Source organism: Papilio machaon, chromosome 10 (genome assembly GCF_912999745.1).
Source record: "Papilio machaon chromosome 10, ilPapMach1.1, whole genome shotgun sequence".
NCBI lineage: Eukaryota > Metazoa > Arthropoda > Insecta > Lepidoptera > Papilionidae > Papilio > Papilio machaon.
In genome coordinates, this window is record NC_059995.1 from 2801727 (window position 1) to 2824340 (window position 22614).

Below are 22614 nucleotides of genomic sequence, written 5' to 3' on the forward strand. Positions count from 1 at the left end.
GTGAATGCATTAGACAAACTCTATCTAATTAAATGCATTTTAATACAAAGGGAAAAATAAGCTTATCTCCATGCTTTGTAGCTACAACTTTCCTACTTTATATTTGTTATTAGTTTGTAAGCCAAGGCCAGGAGGCTCCCGTGGAATCCAAATGAAATCTGATAACAATCTCTTGTTTACTAAACTCAATAAAGTCGGAAATAACTTTGAAAAGAAAATTGTTTTCCAAGTCTTTTGGTCGTCGGGTTTTTGGTCCGGATAACGACATGCCAATGCAAAACGAGCCGAGATTAAATCGTAAATATATATTTTGTTCTTGTTTGGACAGAATTACGACGTTTTACTTCTTTTTTTTTAACCAGATTAGTAACTCTATTAGACGATGAAATTTTAAAAATATGATAAAGTTATAAAACACTTTAGTTAACTTATGCATAATAATAATAGTTTCTGTTGTAAGCATTATTTCACAATAAATTATTTATTACATGATATGTATCTTAAAGAAAAGATTTTACTTATAGTTGGATAGTCCAACCTTTGTCTAGCGTAAGGGATCGCTATAACCATTAAATCCTCGAACCGGAACACCAAAAAAAGTCGTACAATAAAAGCTAAACGTCTAAATATACCTTCCACCTATTTCTACTCCATTTATCGTACAAATAAGGGTGTTCGGTAAACCTCCACATTGATCTATTGAGGGAGCTTCACGCAAGGATTCTAAGTGAATATATTTTCCAATTTTACTGTTACACGGCGGCCGGGCGTGAGATATTGCCTATCAGTGTTCATTGTCCTTGATACATTACTTTTTAAAGAAGAAAAACCGTTGTAATGGAAAAACGGAAAGAGCGATAACTGGTGATTATCTTAACACGCGATTCAGGTTTTAACTAATTTTTACTTAAAATGTTGTAACATAATATTATTTACATTTTACCCGACTGATAGGAGGGCGATAAATTTCTAAAGTAACAAAGGATATATTTACGTCATGTTGGTATGTTTGTGTATTCCAATATGACTCCTGTCCGAATTAAGCATATTTTGCAAGTTAATTATTGTGTGTTAGATGTGCCGAAGTTAAATAATATAATATCGAGTGTTATAAGTAGCTATATAGATTAAAAATCGATTTTATGTTTTTATCTAAAATGGTGCCGTAACGCGTTTTACAATGCACTTCTAATGTCTTATCTGGGTACGCTGTTTAAACGCTAATTGAAGTACAGTTGCAAAATGAAAAAGCTAATTTTTAACATATGTTATTATTAGTTTAATTTAATCGATTAATTACGATGGTCCTTAAAATCCCCTTGAAATCTCACTAATAATATAAATGCGAATATTTGGATGGATGGATATTTGTTTGAAGGTATCTCCAGAGCGGCTCAACGGCTCAATCTCGGTGAAATTTAGCATAGTCTGGAAGAACGCATAGGCTACGTATTGTATTTTTTTTTTATTCAGCGCGGACGGAGTCGCGGGCGACAGCTAGTCTCCTATAATTCTATGATTATCTGAATTCTCTTGTAAAAATACTTGGCTACTTTTAATATGGTTGAGAAAATTAGACAACATCAACAATCAGTTGACTTGCAAATTTATTTGCAACTAACTTTGGAGACAAATGAAGTTTATCCTGCTGCTATTTTCTTTCACTGAAGAGCGCAGTTCTCAGTATATTGTGAGATTACCGTCACCGCAGTCTACTTTAAAGCCCTACTAGGTCAAAAACATATATTGCCAACTTTTTTCCATTAGACCGTGTTCACAACTTCACTAGATTCATTAAACCCCATATCGCCACATTTCTTCTTCAATTTGTGAGTTTTATTAACCTTAATTTCCCTCTATCGTACATCATCGCATGGCCTTCCGTGAACGTAGTTCACTTTGGAGTCATTGGTCCACATTAAAGTTTGAAACCTTTATGTTTTCGACTTAATTTTTACAGCTAAGTTTGCCTGTTGCCAACCCTACTTAGTTCACATTATTATAAACAAAAAACCACTTTGTAGACAACCCTATCATTGTGCTGATTCAATATTGTAGTAGAGATTGCACAGGGTTGAACAGATATGTTACTCAATAATCCCATAACACAATATATCAGGTCGTGTACAAATAATATGATTGTTTGCCAGAACAAGAGCGGGCATAAATCAGGAATTAGGTCACAGGCATATGAATATACAATATTAAACATATGTCAGTCGCACAGTAAACGTAACTAGTGAAAACTGTGTTAGCATTTTAATAAAAGTTGCAAGGAAAATGTACAGTTTACCGTCGAAATTATGTTGTTAGGTATTGTATGAACAGATGCATATGTGGATGCATAAAATATGATTTATAATATCAGGTATTATTATAGTTACCCAGGATGGCATAATTTTGATTTCAATTAACGTTACCACGTTAACTCCATGGCATAAGTATCTACTTAAGTATAGTATTTTTAATCAAACGATTTCAAAATTGTTTAATCTAATATATAAAATGTCACAATGTTAGTTACCGTACTCCTCCGAAACGGCTTTACCGATTTTTACCAAATTTTATATGCGTATTCAGTAGGTCTGAGAATCGGCTACTATCTATTTTTCATACCCCTATTAAGTTTTTTTAAATGCGCGCAGACGGAGTCGCGGGCGACAGCTAGTTAAATATAAAATTGCAATAAAAATAGTAACCATGTGATCAAGAAAAGCTCAATGCAAAATAAAAAGTATAAGCAAATATAACATTTTGAATAAATCTATTAAAAGTCAGAAATGAAAGTCAAACAACAAAACCGTCATGGGAATGATTAATGAGAAATATTCTGATTTTCATTCAACAAGCCGATTATAAAACAAAATAACGCCTGTTGGTGTTCATTTTCACTTGATTGCGTCAACGTCACGTCAACGTCACGTCACGAATAACATCCGTCATTGTGCAGTGACGGCACGCGATCGGTTACCGCTCTCTGTGTAATGACACGGAAACATTTCCAACGACTAAACACCGGATATGTTGATGTGTTTATTCAAGCTAAAAAATAATAAATAAGCGATATTAAATATTATTTGCGCGGAATTTTCATACATTGTCTATTGGTATTTGGTTGTCATTTCATTGTCAGATTATACACGACGCCACTGAGGAGCTTAATCCTACCCAAGTTAGGGGCGACCAGATCTTAATCAACCATGCTGGCCCAATTCGGATTTTTTTGACTTTACAAAAATCTTTGACTTCTTCGCAGATCTGTACAGGTTGAATAGCCGCCTTTCCTTCACCGTAAGAACCTCGGATAAATGCAGATATTAAAATTTATACTTTAACTAGCTGTCACCCGCGACTCCGTCCGCGCGCAGTTAAAAAAAACTTAATAGCGGTATGAAAAATAGTTGTTGGCCGATTCTCAGACCTACTGAATATGCTCACAAAATTTCATGAGAATCGGTCAAGCCGTTTCGGAGGAGTTCAAGTTCGAACCCCGTGACACGAGAATTTTATATATTAGATTTATTTATTAACTGCTATTTAATATATGTAAAAAATATTTATTTTTTAAAAACTTGTCTGTCTGAGCAGTCTTAATACAACATTATATAAAACACAACATAACAATCATGTATTGTGTTGACATTTTCTAAAAACATATAGACAGAATAATATTTTCAAACATAAAAGCAATGGTTTGTATAAGATTAATGGATCCCATCAATTCAAGAGTTACTAAAATACCCTTATTAACCTCAATAGACTTTTAAACGACCCTTGAGACTTCACTATTTTTTTTTTCTTTGGAAATTTATAACCATGAATAATAAAGAATTAGCGTAAAGTTTACATTGTATTTTTAGCAACTCATTTATGTTGAAGAAAGTTTTTTTTCGTAAAATACTAATTAATTACGTAATTAATATCGTACATAAATTTCAATCTTTACTAGTACATGAAAGATAAACCAAACAGGATATAATGATTTTAGAAAACCACATATTAAAAGGAAATGCTTTACAATATAAATTTCTAAAAATAAGCTAGATTTAATAAATTGATTTCGCTTCGTTCCAATATTAAAAAGGGCAAGAAAGTTAATTTGGCAACATCCGTCTTAAAATATGGAGCTATATTTTCAATTAACGTAGAACAAGCATAAGGAAAATTTTTAACAATGTAATTTCTTCTCTTTTTTATAATGTTTTTTAAAAATAGATAGAGATTCGTATAAAATTATATGTCATCAAATTTATTGACTATTTTCAAAAATGAGATTGTCTCTTTGTTTAGTAATTCTAACCAACCAATAGCTGTAAAAAAGTTTGCAGCCACACAAACAGAACTAAAACAATAATTCATAATTCAGAAATCAGCAGTATTGGAACTAGCTCAAAGATATATTTACATTGCAGTGATAAATCACTGAGTACTGAACATATTAGATAAACTAAAATCAGGTTAGCTAATGCAAAAATTGATAACTAAAAGCATTGGAGCGTCACGGGCTCACGGTTTAGCTTACCCAAGGCCGTTATCGTTTCAGCATATGTTTGCCAATTATTCTAACGTTGTATTGCGTTGTTTGAAGAGCCTTCTTATCTCCTTACGACAATTCATACAGATGTTCAATTATATTTTGAACCTACAGAACGTTATTGAATAAAGGGTTCATGTTTGGTCAATTTAAACTTGAGACTGACATAACAATAAGCAATTTAATTTAGTGTAATAATTAAAAAGTATTAAATAAAATGTACTGTAATATAATAAAATGTAAATGTAAATAAATTTTTACCTTACTTAAATTCTAACGGCTCATCGATTTTCTATCACAAATTAAAAGGAATATTCTAAAACAAAAGACAATCCCTTAACCGTAGTATAATGTGGTTAATAAAGAAATCTAAAATATTGTCGGAATAAGCGTGAAAATATTAGTAAATGATTGATTGTTACTTTTTCTTTAAAATAAAATCGTAAGTGAGATAATTAACCATTGCAATGGCAACTGCAGTAGTCTGTTTATTAAAAAATTGCAACTACTTACTTCTAGACTACTTAAAATTATTAAATCTATCTTGGAGTGAATAAAAGATAATTAAAACTTATACTTGCAAATATTAAATGTAAAATACAAAGAAAAATACGCTAAAGTTGCGCTTACAAGTATTAAAAGTAAAATACAAAGAAAGAAAAGTACGTGACGGAAAAGTTCCTCTTTTACATTTAATATTCCGTTTCTTAATATTTCATTTTGAGTAGGATTATCCGGGCATGTTTTAAGACTCCAAGATTCTGTTCAGACTTGCTATACTTTTGGTGTCAGCAAATCGCAAAACAAGACAGATTTTCTTTCTCAACTTATTACTTCGTTGTTCTGCTTTATAAGTAATAGATTCAATTATTTACGAATGAAAATTTTTGTTATGAATGTTATTTCATATAAACCATCATGAAAATCTTAAAACTGTACTCGTTTTATCCGAAAATGATGTTAAGATTATTATTGTACATATTATTAGTATCTTTATAAATGTTCATAATCTTTATTTTTTTGTTACAGAACACACCGGTGACTTCAAATTTAAGATCAAACGTATTAAATTAATATTTTGGTCAAAGTTTAAGTTAAGTGTCTAAAAGAATTAAATTTCTGCATCAACTCTTCTGTAAACTTAAAGAAAAGCTGTCCCAATGTAGAGGTAAGCAACTATTTTAATATCATATTTTAAATCATTGAGTGTTCTTAAATAACTACAAGAATAATTGAAAATCTTAAAATTCAAGATATCAAGCTTAAATTTTTTTATATCAAAAGGTGGCAACCTAGCAAACGGCTACTTGAATTCGCCGAAATAGCGAGGCGACCGTTGCCCATAGACATCCGCAAATGCAGACGCGTTGCCTACCTTCAATGAACGGAGAAGAGGACGCACACAAAGAGGATATATCCTCTTCCTACGCGTCCCCTTTTCCGCCAAATCCATTTCCCCTCCTCATCCTATTCTAATAAGTAAATGGTGGGAAGGGAAAGAGGACTCCAATTAGGCCTTCGTCACCATATTCATCAGACGAAACGCGGAATTGCTTCCACTTCACGCTTGTCTTCTGCGTGGTCGTGGTACTTTAACGGTCCATCCGGCCCATTCGTGCACCCAACAAATATTAAAAACAAATATTAAAAACGTTAGGCGTCCCATTACTCGATTGCCTCCCTTTTCCTATGTATAAAAGTTATTCATGGCAAGGCAACAGTCTACTAACTACTTTAAACTAAATCAACACATTTAAAATCATTCATAATATTGTATTATAATTAACTTTGACATAGTTTCAAACTTTATCCCCGATATTATCTCCAACAGTCACAACAAACTTGAAGCATTTAAATGAGCAGATGGGCGTCCATAGAATGCAGCAAACAAAAGTGTATTGTTAACACTATAATCGCACAGCGCTAAGAGATAGAGTGCGATAAATGTATAGAAAGGGTGGCCTAGTTTACACCGTTGCGGTTCCTGAAACGTCGCGCGTTGAATTATGCCGCTTTCTTACTTAAATAAATGTGTTTTAGTTCGCAGAAGACGCCTGTGCGTTTCGTTAGTGAATTATTTGTACAGCATAAGTGTGATACTAATGGGCAATTACGACGGAATAAATCATTCAACATAATAGGGACATGATGGCCCCGTAACCTACAGAATAAAACCGAAAAAGCTACGGATTGTGTAATCTTTTTTTTAGAATTTTCCTTGAATTAATTTCTTTTTTATTTCGTTTGATAATCGATCTTGATGTTTTTTTTCTATATAGATGTGAAAAAGTTAATAAAATAAAAGACTTCTCAAATAGAAATGCTTTTTTAACTTGTATCACAGGCATTTATAGGATTGAAGTTTTTTTCACATAAAAAATATTTTCGATTATAAAAAGATAAACATATTAATGTAACAGATTTAGTATTTCATAAATATGGTTAAATGTGAGTCAAATTAGTATTTGTACTCAGAGATCCTCATTTCTAATGTATTACGCGTTGCCCTCTCCAATTGCCAACACGACAAGAAAACATGAATATCGGATTAACGAAGGACAATAAAATTCTATGACCAAAATACACCGTCATAATTCTATTTATACCTTTTTCATTTATAAAAAAAAACAAAATCACAGTTATATTAAAATTGATGAAACATAAACGTGATTTAAAATTAAAGTTAGTTTTTTTGTCCATACGCTTTGGAATGGAACACGTAAAATTTAATAAAAATTTGTGCTTCAAGTAAACTATTGCATTTGCACTTACATTTAGTAACTAGTTATTCGTGTCTAAAGTTTTCGATATTGCCCGCTGGGATGAATTTACGTCCTGAAAGGTTTGAAGTATAAAATATATATAATAAAGTTGTGAAAACAAATCACAGCCACACCAAATAGGACGTGACATCTGTTGATATTGCCTGTAAAAAATTTTGTGTCGGAAAAATTTCAACTTTTCAGGAAAATTTATGAAAACCCAGTCGCAATATAACAGTAATAAAAGGGTGAAAAAACTGATTCGTCGTTAAATCGCCTCCTAACCGTTAGGGTAGGCAGAGACTGTAACAATTTCTGGATATTGTTACAGTGTCATTACCACGGCTGAATTAGTATCCAAACCCGGTTCAGAGTGGTAGAGTGAGGAAGCCACTAGAAGACGGACATATAAATAGTTTGATGCTAGTTTCACCTTTTTGCTTTTGTTAAAATCGGACTCAGTACTCGACAAAATAAAGTCGTAAGTACATCAACTAAATTTTTTGATGGTCACCTACAAAAAAAACTAGGTCTGTACATTATAAAATGTTTTACTTTTACTTCGCATCTTCAAAGAATACACGTCATCGAGCTGAAAATTTCTTGTCTATTGTTATTATTTAAAATTCGCTATGAGAGAAATATCAACAAACAATCGGGAATACCGAATTCCTTAGAACTGTATTGTAATAGTGCGAATAAAATACGAACAATGACCGAGAGACGATCATACTGGGAATGGGCGTTGATTCAACTACTTCGTTGAAATAACGCTCCCCTTAAACGTATCAACCGTTAACCGTTTTTCATTCATCTAGCTGAATTCAACATACAGTTTACGAGAGATTCCTGTCAATTTTTTTGCCATCAGTCTTCGGGTCTTCCTTTATTAAACATGATAGCTATTCTTCAAATTGTTTGCAAAATTAACTAGATGATCAACGAGTTGAGGAAAACAAAATAACGTTACGTTTCATATAACGTTACGTTTCGTTTTTTGAAAGAACCCGTCAACGACCCATCACTAGATCACAGATGCCTGGACCGAGTTCGTGATTGACTGACATTATGTATGAGAAGACAGATTCCGTTCCTCGACTCTCGCTCCGATACAAGTTTATTTTCGTATGAGTCAAACAGTGCGCTAGTACGATCAGAACAAAACAAATTGACAATCCTCAAGTCTGTTGCAGATATATTTACTAGATCAAACAAGTCTTATCGAAAATAGAATAAAACATACAATAACAACAAGTCATAAATTTATTTGTAAACAATATAATTTTCTTTAAAAGACTTATAGTTCCGATAATTAAAAAAATCCTACAATATTTCTTCGCTAAACATTTTTTCGACTATATATTTATATTAAATGCTGACACCTATAACATTTGTTATACAGCTCCAAGGTACGGTACAAAGTACAAAGAAAAGATTAAAAAATGAAATCGAAGAAGTGAAAAAGCTTTACTTCACGGAATGATCATCAATTTTATTTCCTTTGCCGCGGGTATATTTTGCAAAATAACAATGAACAAAATTGCTACCGAATGGTACAGTATTTGTTATGACATCGCGAAATGTTTTGTTTCGTTTAATGAAATTTATGTTTTACTTACCCGAACGTAAGTTATTGAACAGGTGTAAACGTAGTGAGAGGGAAGAAGGAAAATTTATTTTAAATTGGTTTGTTAAATACTTCGCGGAAAACCCTTGTTAACTAATTTATTACATTTGTAAAATTTATGATAGTTACTCAGAATTATGAATATGTTATCCGTGAATATTGTAATTAATGCAAAATATTACTGTAAATTTATACAGATTTTCGTAAAAGTATTTAATTTTTTTTACTACGGCTTACAACTCAACTAACAGAAGTCAATAAACAATATTGTGATACCTCATTTGCTTATCGTTTTGATTATGAACCATGTATTTACTGTTGTAGTAGAATATATACACAGGTATATATAATATGATTTTACGACGCATATTCAAAAGGTTTCTTCACATTTGAGTGAATAGAATATACAATAGAAAGCACTTTTCTCTAGTTCCATTCCTTACATTATTACGTGTGAAAATATTTGCTTTTATATTATTTATTTCACATAGGCTTATTCCTTTTGACCTTACAGTGAATTTTTATAACTATATTTTTAACAATCCTTTATAAGAATATATTTGAATTTGATATTATGAACCAATAGAATTCTTAAAAACAAAAATATAATCAAAAATATAACAGACCATTTGCCTCATATTCTATATTTGTACATTTGACCGAAGCTAAACATTCGTAACATCTCTCACTTGTCTCCGTTATCATCTGAGGGTCTATCTAGAATTGTTGCCGTAAATATTTTCATAAAATCATCGGCAGAATATGTCAAAAATGTATATGAGATTCTTAGTTGTATTTTACGCTCGATCCTAATACAAATAGCGCTGTACAGATCTTATACAAAGTTTTTCGATGACCTCATGAACACTTTCTCGCAAAGTTTCGTGCTGGGCGCTCTGTCCTTAGTATTTCATTTCAGTAAAGAAATGGATTATTTGGATTATTGCCATCCTTTGACAATCTCATCAGAGAACTTGTATTTACAACATTCTTGTACATAATATTTGCACTTAGTATGATATACATTATACGTTATTTCATTTAGTATCCTTTTTATATTCGTATCACTGCAGTAATATAAACTGTATGAGAATTGTTATAAGACTGTAGTTCGTATTAGATTTAATTGTGTTTCAACAATACAGTAAATATATAAAGATAAGTAGACATGATTATTCAATAGATTCTTGCTGAAACTGGCCAATAAATATTTGTTTTTCAAATACAGATGTTTTTCTTTTTCAAACTTATTACAGTCTTCAATTTCATAGCTATAAAAAATAAAATAAAAAGGAAAGAAAGAAATAGATAACATGAATGATTATTTTATTTGTATCAAGAATGCAATCGAAAACTTTAAACACGTTTAAAATTGGAAAAATATGTACCAACTGAAACTGGTTCATGCAAAAATCATAGCGAAGCTGTAATTTCTAGATGAATCAGCGGAGTTGGAAAATTGGATAATGCCAGCCGGCGCGAAGAGTGCGGAGGGCGAGGGGGCACAGCGGGCGCGGGGCTAAGTACCACAAAAAGTTGTAAAATAATTCCAAACTCTAAAAAGCTTCGACCCTCAGCTTGCAATCAAATGCTTCACATTTTTATTTTATTTTACAGATAATCTGTCTTTTTACGTATGATAGACGTCCGTATTTTATTCGAATAGCCTTAACCTAAATTGATTTATGAAAGTCAACACATAAAACCTATTTATACCACTGTATCACAATAAAGAAAATTGAAATCACATGTAGTCTCATCTCTCACCCCAACGGATCTTCTCTGAGAAATATCAAGCCATGTGAAACGTACATAAACAACAGACAGTTCACGCTTCAAAAGCTCGATAACAAACCGAGTCCCCGCATCAGGCGGAACTTATATGACGGGTAACGTTAACAGTTTACGTTTGCGTTTGTTGAGCAAACGCGGTGATTTGCGTTAAGTGCTAAATCATTTGCTTGTGTTTTATGTCAAACAAATGGCTTCATTGGTTGTTCATGACATGCACGTGTAAACGGAGCACTTCGTCATAAAATAGACTTCGTAATATCTTACCGGTGAGCTAAGCTTGTAAGTCGGAAAATGTTCTATGTAAAGCTAAAGTAATCAAATTAAAAAGTAAGCATCATTACATAATGCAAGTTAAAGTTTTTAATTAAAACTTTTTATAGTTATTAAACCACTTTATTTACGTTATATTACGTTTTATTACTTTAGTATGTATTCTTTACCTTATCGTACTTTGATTCTACTGCCTCCTTTTTTATTTTTTCTCAAATAGCACTCCCGTCATATGTTGTCTATTAAGCTTCAATCTTCTTGAAGCCAGTCAATACCACACAGCAAATGTCAGTTTCATGTTTGATAATAAAATATGTTACTGATACAAAAAGATTCTCAAATCTTTGACAATATGCACTGAGAATATATAATTGAACGAAATGCTATATTCTTATGTGTATTCCTATATATGTACGTGATATAAATTCTATGAAATGTAAAAGGATCCATAAAAATGACTACAAAATTATTTACGTAAAATTAAAATAAGAATGTTGTCCCAAATATTACAAACTAAAATATTGGTTATTATTTATATACATACACATAATATAATAATGACTTATTTCGACACCAATAACAATATGTATTTTATGTAGTTTTAATATGTACAACCGAACCTAGACAAACGAGGAAATTCGAGAGAAAAAAACGCGAGAAAAATCTCGCGGTCCCTTGGACTCTCACTGATCCTGGTTCGACTGTATAAACAGGCATAAATGTAAGAAAAATTTGAAACAAGCCCCGATATATCGTAAATAATATTTTTTTTTCGACGTCTCTACGGAAATGAGAAATGTTACGTAACGGATCAAACACGAGCACCCTTGACGATCTCGACAACAAACACTTGAGAGTAGCTGCAACAAGGAAACAATACACTGTCAACAGTACTGTTGACATTATTTTCTCATATTAATTAGTGCTAATTGATTCAATATAAATGTTAGACTCGCATTGAATTCAATAAAATCAAATTTTAAATAATTACTATTCTTTGATCATTTCTTGTTTTGCATATCTCAGTTTAGTGTATATAAGATGTGTTATATTTTGCAATTTGAATTCTATTTTAAAACACATAAAAATGCAGAAAAAAATTATGTAAAAGAATTTACATCCTGTATATGCGCATAGATTTGAACGCATTATTAAAAGCAGTATCATGTGTATAAAGTTATGTGTATCAATAATTTGCGTAATGGAATATAGGTATTGGCAATCAAATCTGCACACATTAATACTCAGTAAGCCGTATACTAACGTAGTTAGTACTCGTATCATGTATAATAACAGACTTTAGTAAATTGAAACACAACATTATTTAATTAAGTTTAAACCACTACCGAAACATGAACAAAAACATGTCGTTATCTCTTTCATATGGTTTAAAAAAAGAGATAATATGTTTTAATACAAGGAAACCTGAAATTTGTAGAATTCCTTGTTGAATTAAATAGATGTTAGAACTCACGCCTCTGACCTACAAGAATAGTTACAGACCACAGATTTATAATATTTACATTTCTATATAATATGTGACCCTCAGACGCATGACATTATTTTGCATTTGTAACACCAATGAGCGGTTTTTGTGGTTTCTGTCTAAAATAATATACGAAAATTAAAATTGTAAGCGTTTCTTTTCCTCCATAAAATGGCAGATTGTATTTTGATGTTCATTTGTAATAAAAAATATAACAGCTACTAAAAAATGTATTCGAATGACAGCAGTTCCCTTCTTCAAGAGTAATGTAATCGTCGACGTTTTATTACGAGATTTATCAGCATAGTTTCTTTCTGTAGTTGACGCAATGATTAATGATGTACTCAACTTCGTTTGCAAATAGAAAGGATATTTATTTAATTTATCTCTTGAAATAAAAATGTAAGTTAAGCGTATGACATTTGTTTAAGGTTTGTTTTAGTAATATACGTGTTAAAGTAAAATTTCTAAAAAGGAGTATTGATTTATTATACGTTTTATATGGCGATATTTTTTGAATAATTTTACATTATTTCATTCATAACCTGCTCTTTAGAACGTACTAAAAGAAAGTGATTTAAAAGAAGCCATCTATAAGCCTAAGGCGTTTTTCCATAACCTTTCTATAAACAGAATGTCAAGTGGGAAACTCGCCAGTGCATTTTCTATATGGTCGTATTTACATAGTCCTTATTATTACCCAGCATTTTTTGTCTACAAAATTTCACGTTTTAATTGTAGAAGAAAAAAGTATGTCCAAAGTAGAGCCCCATTTATTTTTCTTTTGATATGTCGCTAACCTAAGACCATTGTTTATTGTATTTAAATTATTTTTAAATGATCTGAAGACAATTAGCCTTCGGATATAAATCGTTCCAAAGGTGAATGTTAACACACATGACGTAAGGATTTATGCCTGCACCTGCGTCCAGATAAAATACGACATTACAATCGTTAATTCTAATTTAAACGTAGCGTTGTTTGAATAACACGAAATAGTGTTAGCTATGCAATCATTCACAAGTTCACACGATTAAAATTATCCGTGAAAAATAAATAATAAAATATGTGTGAATACAAGTGCCGCTTCAGTCAAAAATCACAGTTATGTTAGTGTAATTTGTCTCAACTTTTCGGGTTTTTACCGTTGGGCCGATCGTACTGTTGATAGCATTTTTTTCTCATTGGTTCGATTCAATTGGTCTAATGGGAAGAAGGAATCCCTTTGGGCCAATTGATTGATAAGCCAATTAGCTAACGATTCAGCGATCTTCACATTTGCCCAGTGGAACAGATGTTTGTGGTAAAGACGATGTTAAAATAATTTCGAATAACGGAAAACTTTAACCATCACTTCCTTACGTAATGAAATGCAGGATGTGGTTTATGAGTAAAATGTTTTGTTTTGCTTCATTTACTCATCTATAAACTCTCTCGACTAAACCTTGTAATTAAAAAAAAACACACACAGATTTCTACAAAATTGCAAGCTTTGTGTTTTTGTGGATTTTCACTACCAAAACACCTGTATAAAATATATTACTCTGTTCATTTCCTAAGAAACCGAAAAAGATGAAAGTACATTTTCTCGGTCCATTTTTATGTCTATATTAATTAATATGTGTGTAGCTAAAGTGGTTGAAATTCAAGAGTTTGTTATCAAATTTTCTAAAAGAAAAACTGTTTTAGATATAAAATGTTCATTTTACGAAGGTAAACTCGTAGAAAAGCGGAAAGGTAATGATATAAACTGCACAACTGCGGAAATAACGGAAGCTTAGATAACAACTATAAGATTGTTTTGTTTACATCTGGATTATGTTTAACCTTAGACAACAAGTTTGTTTTGATAGCTTACTAAATTATATTAGGCTTTAAATAAATGGATCCTTGTGTAACAAAGTATCAGTTATTCTTAGTAATACGAGTACAATATTAATTTAGATTATAAATATTGTAAGAGAATATTTATTAATTAGTGATGGTATTATCACTCGAACATTTGTGTTGTGTTTTTGTTGACACTGACAAAGTTATCGAGGGTAGCGAGTTACTTCGAGTAACCATATTGGCGGTAGTTGTTTAGAGAGTAGTGTATTTTATATCAAAAAAACAATCTACATCTTCATATGCATAATACCTACAGACACCTATATGAAAAGCAGACATACATAGACTCTTTATTCTTACATTTTATGAATGCTTAGTCACAAAAGATTCGAGTACTGAACATGAGTGCTCTACTCTTAGTACCGCATTAAAACGTTACGACGTTATTTTAATAACCCTCCGCTATAACGTTTTATCCATAAAGGCTTCAGATGTAACCGTAGGATATAAGACATTCTCAAGTACGAGAAATTTATAATGAGCACTGTATTTACTAAGACAGTACGTCGGTGAAAAGTAATAAACCAATATTTGTTATATACATAGAGGTTTTAACCGAAGATATAACCGACTCTAGCTACTGACTAGTACTTTGCTTGAATTCAATGTAATCAAAATTAAACCAAAGAGAAGTTAACAACGGGTCGAGTGTAAAATTGAATAAACCTAAATAAGTTTTTAAAGGTTTAAAAAGAGCAACAGTTGCATCCTTCTAATGTTCGAGAAAAGCGCATGAGAATGTTTAAAGGTGAAACAAAACGACTACAACGTCTAAGCTTTCCAAGCTTCCGCTTTGTGTTCTAAGCTTCCAAAGCTCTCCTAAGCTTTTTTAATACAAACGTTTCTGAAGTTGAAAGCAAAGAAATGCATAACGTTGTTTTTTTCTAAACAACTCTACCGTCAAAAGTCACGTTTTAATGTTTTCATTCGTGCAAATAATTTTTTAATTAGCCAATTAATTAGTGTTTGTGAATATTTAAGAGACTTTGTTATGTAATTTTTTGTGAGATGTTATTACAAATTACATTCTAATTATACTTTGTCTAAATTTCTGAAAACACGTGTTCAAGCTTCATAAACAATTTCTTCTTTAATATAATAAATTTAATACAACAACAGCAATAAATAGCTTATCAAAGATTAAAGTAACAAAATCTTGGAACAAATATACAATTAAAATATAAACATCAAGTTAATCTTCTACATCATAAAGCCAGCCATTTTGATTATAAAGGCAAGCTGTTTCAAAAAGAGCAATTTATCAAACCCTCCGGTGGTTTTTATTAGAGGTGAAAGGATGTTTTATTTCTAAATAGATAAAAAATGCCACTAGGCGTTGAAACATAAATCGTATTATCTTTTTCTTACGCGTAATAAAGTATATTATACTTAAAAATGTTTTGTGAGGACATAGACTTCAAATTATAATAATTACGTTTAAAAGATTTTAGTAAGTACCTTTCTATTTAAGAGCCCACAAATCAATTTTTATATACTCGGAATATACTTAAAAAAGATTCATCACAATTTAATATGTAGTTTGGGTATGAATAGAGAACAAACAAAAACGTGTGTCATGGCAGACACAAAGACATACGTATTGGGAAAATCGTGTACGGTTTTTGAGTTAACGTTCAAAACTTTACGTTTGAACATAAATCACAAGTAGTGAAAAAATAAAAGTCGCCTTTAATATTTATTGACTCGGATAAAAATCAATACATTCCGGGCAAATATGATGGAAATAGACTAATGCACGGAATAGTTAAACATACAAAAATTGTTTACATTTTAGTTTTATAATAACAACTTTATTTCAATAATCCTTGAATTCTTAGAGTAACGATAAAATAAATGTACACCTTAGATTATAGAAATGTATAAGGTTTTTTTATCCTATTTTGTTTTTACATATGATATCTTCAGTTTTTTATTCCATAAGGTTACAAATGTACAAGCGGCCAATCCGATTCCGCTAACATAGTAAAGTGACTTCTATATTCTTTAAATTTATCCGAAACAAACAGATTACATACCTGATATAGAAAAATAAGTATACCATAATGCATCTAACTCAACGTACACATTTTTTTTTTTAAATATTGAAGTTCACGAATATTACTTTACATTCCGACCTGGTGGTAACATTTGTTCACGTTGTTACGGTCGCAAGGTCAAGGAAATTCGCTAAAACGAGCTTTGAAATAACACATGTGTGTACCCACATATTGCCAACTTTACGACGCGCGCTACAAATATATATATCCTTAAATGTTCTAACTATATTGAGAAATATAACATACTAGCTGTCCTGGGTTTGATTTCTAATAATTCGTATCTATTTAAAGTGATGTTTGTAAAAAAAATAAAAAAAATAAACCTGATAGTAAAAGTAAAAAATAATCTTTAATTGCTATTGGAAATCATAAGATATATTTCGATTCGTGATCAAATAACAATTTTGAAATCATAATATGTATATATCTAAAAAAAAGAACATTCGACTTTCAGGATAAATTCTTAAAAACATTTTGCAAACAAGTACCGTAAGAAATATATTTTTAAAACGTTGGTACGTCGGTATAGCTGATTGAGATGTAGAGTATATGTAAGTAATAACCGATATACTTGCGTTAGTACAATCAATCTCCTAAGTCTTTAGTACATTTGATTAAAAAAATAAATTACAAAACTACTGAACAAAGAATTCTTGAACCTTTGGGTAGCCATTTTACAAGAGTAAACTATGTATTTATTTAAAAAAAATATTGAATAATTAGAAAGTCATGCACATACTACACTTGATAGAAAAACTACACTTCAGGTGACTTTTAAGGTCAAATCTTTTACCACCTTATTGATTGAAAAAATATAAATGCTCGTACTTAGTAACCAAGACTTGTATTACTGTATGTGAGTTACAGTATTACTTGAGAGAATGTTATGATACATTTCTTTATAATTTTAAAATATTACGTATGAGACTGTATCCGGCATTCCAAACATATGATCTCACAGAGCGGGCATTACGCTGCGCACGATTTTATCTGCACCTTTCATACTCAACTCAGTGCGTAGCTATTCGCATCGCTTTCTTACTCTTCAATTCTTTAAAGCTTAATTGAAACTTTTATAAGATAAATTATTTTCAACTCTCGAGATACCTGCGAAAAAACATATGGTTATCTTTTTTTTAAAATGAACCAGTGGAATGGCACTATCTGTTGTCCGAGTTATGACGTCACTGGAGACAAAAAAGGTACAGTTTTTTATATATGCAGCCAGAGCACAATATTTTACGCAATTAAATTTTTATCTATATATTTTTTATTGATCCTGTGTATACGTAATGTATTGTTTGGGCTATTGAAAATATTAACACTTGCAAATGAACACTAACTAGTATTTTTAAATGCTTTTAGTTTTAGTAAAAGATTCAGAACCAATTTGAACTTACAAAAATTTTAATTTATTTAAGTATAAGCTCTACATAAAAATGAAATAAATATTTATGTGTTTCATCAAATATTAAAGTTCAGAGCAAAAATGTTAATGTAACAGTTCGACTGTTTACCACAAGTTATTTCAATGCGACCCGGGAGTGTTTGTCTCATTTAAAAGAGTTTGTGTGGAACGACCTTTTTACATAAAAAACAACGCGAGAACGTAGAAAAACGTTATAATGTTAAAACACGTTGGAACGTTTTTATTCTGTATTTGTCAGTCTTTAGAGGGCTATAAAACCTGAACAATGTTCCGTAATCCCTAAACATGTTCCAAAGTGTACTCACACACTTAATATTAACATAAAATGATATTACGGGAGTCTTATATCGCTGAGACAAATATTTGTTGTCACGGTGAAATAAATATTCTTATCATTTCTCTTCTACATCTATGCATATTAATAAAATTGGAGTGTCTGTATTATGTAGACAAAACAAATTTAATATTTCGTAAATATTTTTTTTTAATCTATGTTCGCCTGTCCCCGTAAGGCCGCTTTCGTTTCGTGTAATCTTAGGAACGGTTGGGCTGATTTTGACAGGACTTTGACTGGACGGTAGCCGATGCACGCGGTCATATTGTAGGCTACTTTTTTAAATCGCATTCCAATGGAATTAAATCAAATTCCAACTCCAGTATCATATACCATATTTTTATCCTAGTAAATTCAAAAACCCTGTATCTTGTCAACAATGAAAAACATTTTTTCATCACATTCATATTCAGCTTCGAATTAATACACTAAAAGTTATAAATAATTTTAAACATGGGTACATACTCTACGTTTAATGTAGTATTTTAAAACAACGCATTTTAAAACAAACAAAAAAGAAAATAATTTTCACGTGATTTCACGTCGCCTACAACAAATGTACACTACGAGCTCTATACGTAGTTTTAATTTATGTATGATGTCACAGTTGTCATAGAGAACAAAGGTAACTGCGTGGAAGGCGCGTCCTCATAAAAGATGCCGACAAGGGCTGCGGCCTGCTCTAAACTGGAACGGCTGGCAAATGCTCTACATTTATTTTAAAACCTCTCGTTACTACGTATTCAAGCTCTAAAGTAGGTTACTAACGACAGTTCATGTAACTTACATTGCTTGAACAATTGACAATTTTTGGCCGACTGTTGAAACCCAAAATTATTTTTTACGTAAGTCGACACAGACATAGCTTAGTTTTAGAGTACTAACCATTTGAAATCTGTTTCAAATTCTGTAAAAGTTGTATATATCGTTCTATATATAATTTCTAACATATAATTAAAATGTTCTGTTTGTTTATCTGTACTTTAAATTTATAAAACTAAGTATGCTACTACTATATACAGTCGAACTTGAATAAACGAGAATCCTGTATATGTGAGAAAATTATCGCGGTTCCTTGGACTCTCGCTTTACAAGGTTCAACTGAAATAAATATTTAATTTCTAAAATTATTATTTAGATTTCATACTAAAACAATTCAAGCAAACAATATCTACAAATGAAGAAAAAATATAAAGAAATTCCAGCTTCGTCTGATTGCCGTAAAATAGTTTTTACTGACAGGTACGATATCGTTAAACCTCTACCTCAATTAGTTGGACTTTAAATAGCAGTTTTTCTAATGGCTTCATTAATCTTATTCTCTTTTTACACTACCACAGACTCGTTTATTTCAGAAGATAAGAATTTACACGTGTTTCACGGAATTTATCTTTTAAAATTAAGGAAAATTCTTGACAAACAAATTTGTTCAAACATACTCTAAAAGTACGTACGCACTATGAGTTCTGTTAATCTCCATAGAAAACATTAAGCTTATTTCCGTATTTACCATTCAATTGTATCATAGTCGATTTTCAGCTCTATTTCAATGGCATAAGATATGAAATACAAATAATATAATTTCAAAATAGTCTCAAGTGTTTCGGAACCTTTGATAAATTATTTATTTGGTTTGCTCGCCAAATTATACATATTATAAAGTTTAAAACAGACGTTTAATCTATATCGGGCGATAATTTAAATATGTACAACGTTTGCCTTGAAACTCAGCCACGTGTGAAATTGCGGAACCAGACTCAGAGTTACCATATACCGGTTATTTTAATAGTTTTTAGAAGAAAATACCGTGAAAAGATACCTTGTTCAATATTGGTTCTATACTGTATACGTTTTCATCCAGACACGATGTAAACTTTTGAATGTTGTTAGTCAGAGAGAATTTAAGACTTTCTTTGTTTTAAAGAAAAGATAATATCGCTTGTTTATTAGGAGTATGTATTACAATCACATCTATTGAAATGAAAATTCGTAATTTAACTTCTTAAATAAGTCAATTAAAGGATGCTTAAGATTGTTACCTATTTAGAATAACAAAGAAAATGTCCTTTTAGTAAAAGAAAATTTGACTAAAAAAGAAAAACATTCAAACTATAAGCACCTTTTAACATGTTTATTCAGAATGTTTACTTAGGTTTGTTATCTTAATGTCAGTGTTCGCCTCAGGACTATTTAGGATGTTTTTATTAAGTTGAACTATTCAATTAATCTTAGATAATACATTAAAATTATCTTCTTACTTTGCCGAGTTTGATTAACTAAAGTTTGCTTTACTTTGACTTGTTAATTTATTTGTTTTTAAAGTTAACACAGAAAAGTAACCTCAAAAAAATTTTGAACGCAAAAGCTTTCGATATGTAATTTATTATTACCGATTTCGGTATGCCACTTACTCGAAAATAAATTACTTTATGACGTCAAAGACGATTTCATTTTTGGGTTATTGATTTTTTTATTGTTATACATCGTTTATCGTTGTTCCGCTTGCACCCGTTTTTTTAAATTATTATTATCATATCAATACTTCGAATTCCGATTAATAACGATCACTTGAATAGAAATAGAAAAAAACATGTGAAAACTGCTTTTGGGTTAAGTAATTTTTTATAGAAAAAACAAAAGATTAACAGTGGACCTACCACGAATATTTGTGACAATCGCCTTCGTAAGTCAAAATTAGTATTAGAGTTTTAGTGTACTTTACGCTGGATACGCTACACCACTTTTAAATCAAATTTTATCGATGTCGATACGATGACGATTGTCACAACATTTCGTGCTAGGCCCACAGATCTATTTTTCTGATATAACTGAATACAATTATCGATAACGTGAGAACGCGCTGTATTATGATAGGTTTATTCACTCTTCTCCACAAAATCCCATGTTAAGAGAAACACTGACGGTAGCAACTGATTTATAAAAACGTGCTTCAGAGCACAGAATATTCGCGTACGAAACGTACGAAAAAACCGAAGTATTATTACTAGACTCGACCTTTAGAATGTTTATCTCGAGGGGCCGTTACCATGATTCATGGTATATTCAGCTTACGTTGAAGCTTTCGTCGAACAAAATGTGCACTCAATAAATCAAGCATCATAACAATTCTCCCGTCGGAAAATTGTGAACGAAAAACTTCGTAGACCTTGACTACGTCAAATTCACAACAATGTATTCCGGAGCTCATATCCCTATTTCTATAACGTCTACACTTGGAATATATTATATAAATGTTTTATTGTTTTAATTTTTTTTAATTTGCTCTATTTTTCTCAAAAAGATTGGAAGGGAATTTTTTCTTTTTTTTCATTAACATTAATACTCGTACGAATCACTGGAAAGTTACTACTCTACAACATAATTCACAAAATATATTTATCATATTTTATAGGAAAAATATTTCATACTTCACGGAACCTAAGGAAAGATATTGAAATATCTTTCTGTTCCATTTTCCCCACTTTCTTACGACTCGAAGCTTTAAGCTTCGATATGCAACATAGAGAGAACTTCTCAAAAGGATTCTTCAATGTTTGGAGAGTTTGCTTTTAAGAACTTTGCTTTTTCGCTTAGAACTTTTTAAAATCCTAAAGCATTAATATTCAATATTGTTTGAAGATTAACAGGGCTTACGAAGCAAAATCAATTTACCAATATACCGTATAATTACACATTGAAACAATACAATGCATACTCATGTTTTTATTCATCAGCACAACATCAAAAATATATTTACAATTTATTTATAAGAATATTTGTATACAGAATAGTCATCAGAAACGTTGTCGAAACAATAAAAAACTCGTTATCGTCGAGCCTCTGTTTTTTAAAAATGTACACAATTGTTAAGAGGTGGCTCTCCAGTGGACGACCATGTCAAGGTCTTGGTCTCTACGTATGTATCAAATTTTACTACAAAACAAACGTTTTTACTTTTTTCACGAATGATAAAAAAATAAGACAGTATTTTTAAGGTTTATAAATACAGGGCTATGGTCAATTATTTTATCAAATTGAAATGTAGTTATGAAATCTCCTTGTGTCTAATGAAATGTTTTATAAGATTATGTCATAGTTTGTTACCATCGTATGTAAATTTCGTTGAGTTTTACTTTGCTAGACAATACAAAAGCATTCTCTTTCTTCATGTTTATTCAAATGTTCGCACTTCGGCAAGCTGCCAATTGCATCGAATCCAAAGTTATACATTCATTCCAGTTCATATTACTTAAATGTCATACTTGTGGGTATCCTTTATCATTCTTGATGTAATTAATATTACGCAAAACTTACATTTCAAAAATTGTTGAAATCTACATCAAAATATTATTTGAATAAATTAGAGGTCAATTAGAACTTTTGTGTAACTTTATTCATATCCTCAGATCTTTCTCGTCTACTTTTAACTCT

General features: G+C 31.0%; 1 protein-coding gene across 2 annotated transcripts in view; it reads left to right on the forward strand.

Moving 5' to 3' along the window:
* The first annotated feature begins 5642 nt into the window (after positions 1-5642).
* The window catches only part of LOC106717540 (voltage-dependent T-type calcium channel subunit alpha-1G), a 61864-nt gene continuing 44892 nt past the window's right edge, over positions 5643-22614 (forward strand). For both annotated transcript variants that reach the window (XM_014511417.2, XM_014511416.2), the window contains exon 1: positions 5643-5702. The gene's annotated coding sequence lies outside the window, so the exon portion shown is untranslated. The remainder of the gene's footprint in view (positions 5703-22614) is intronic.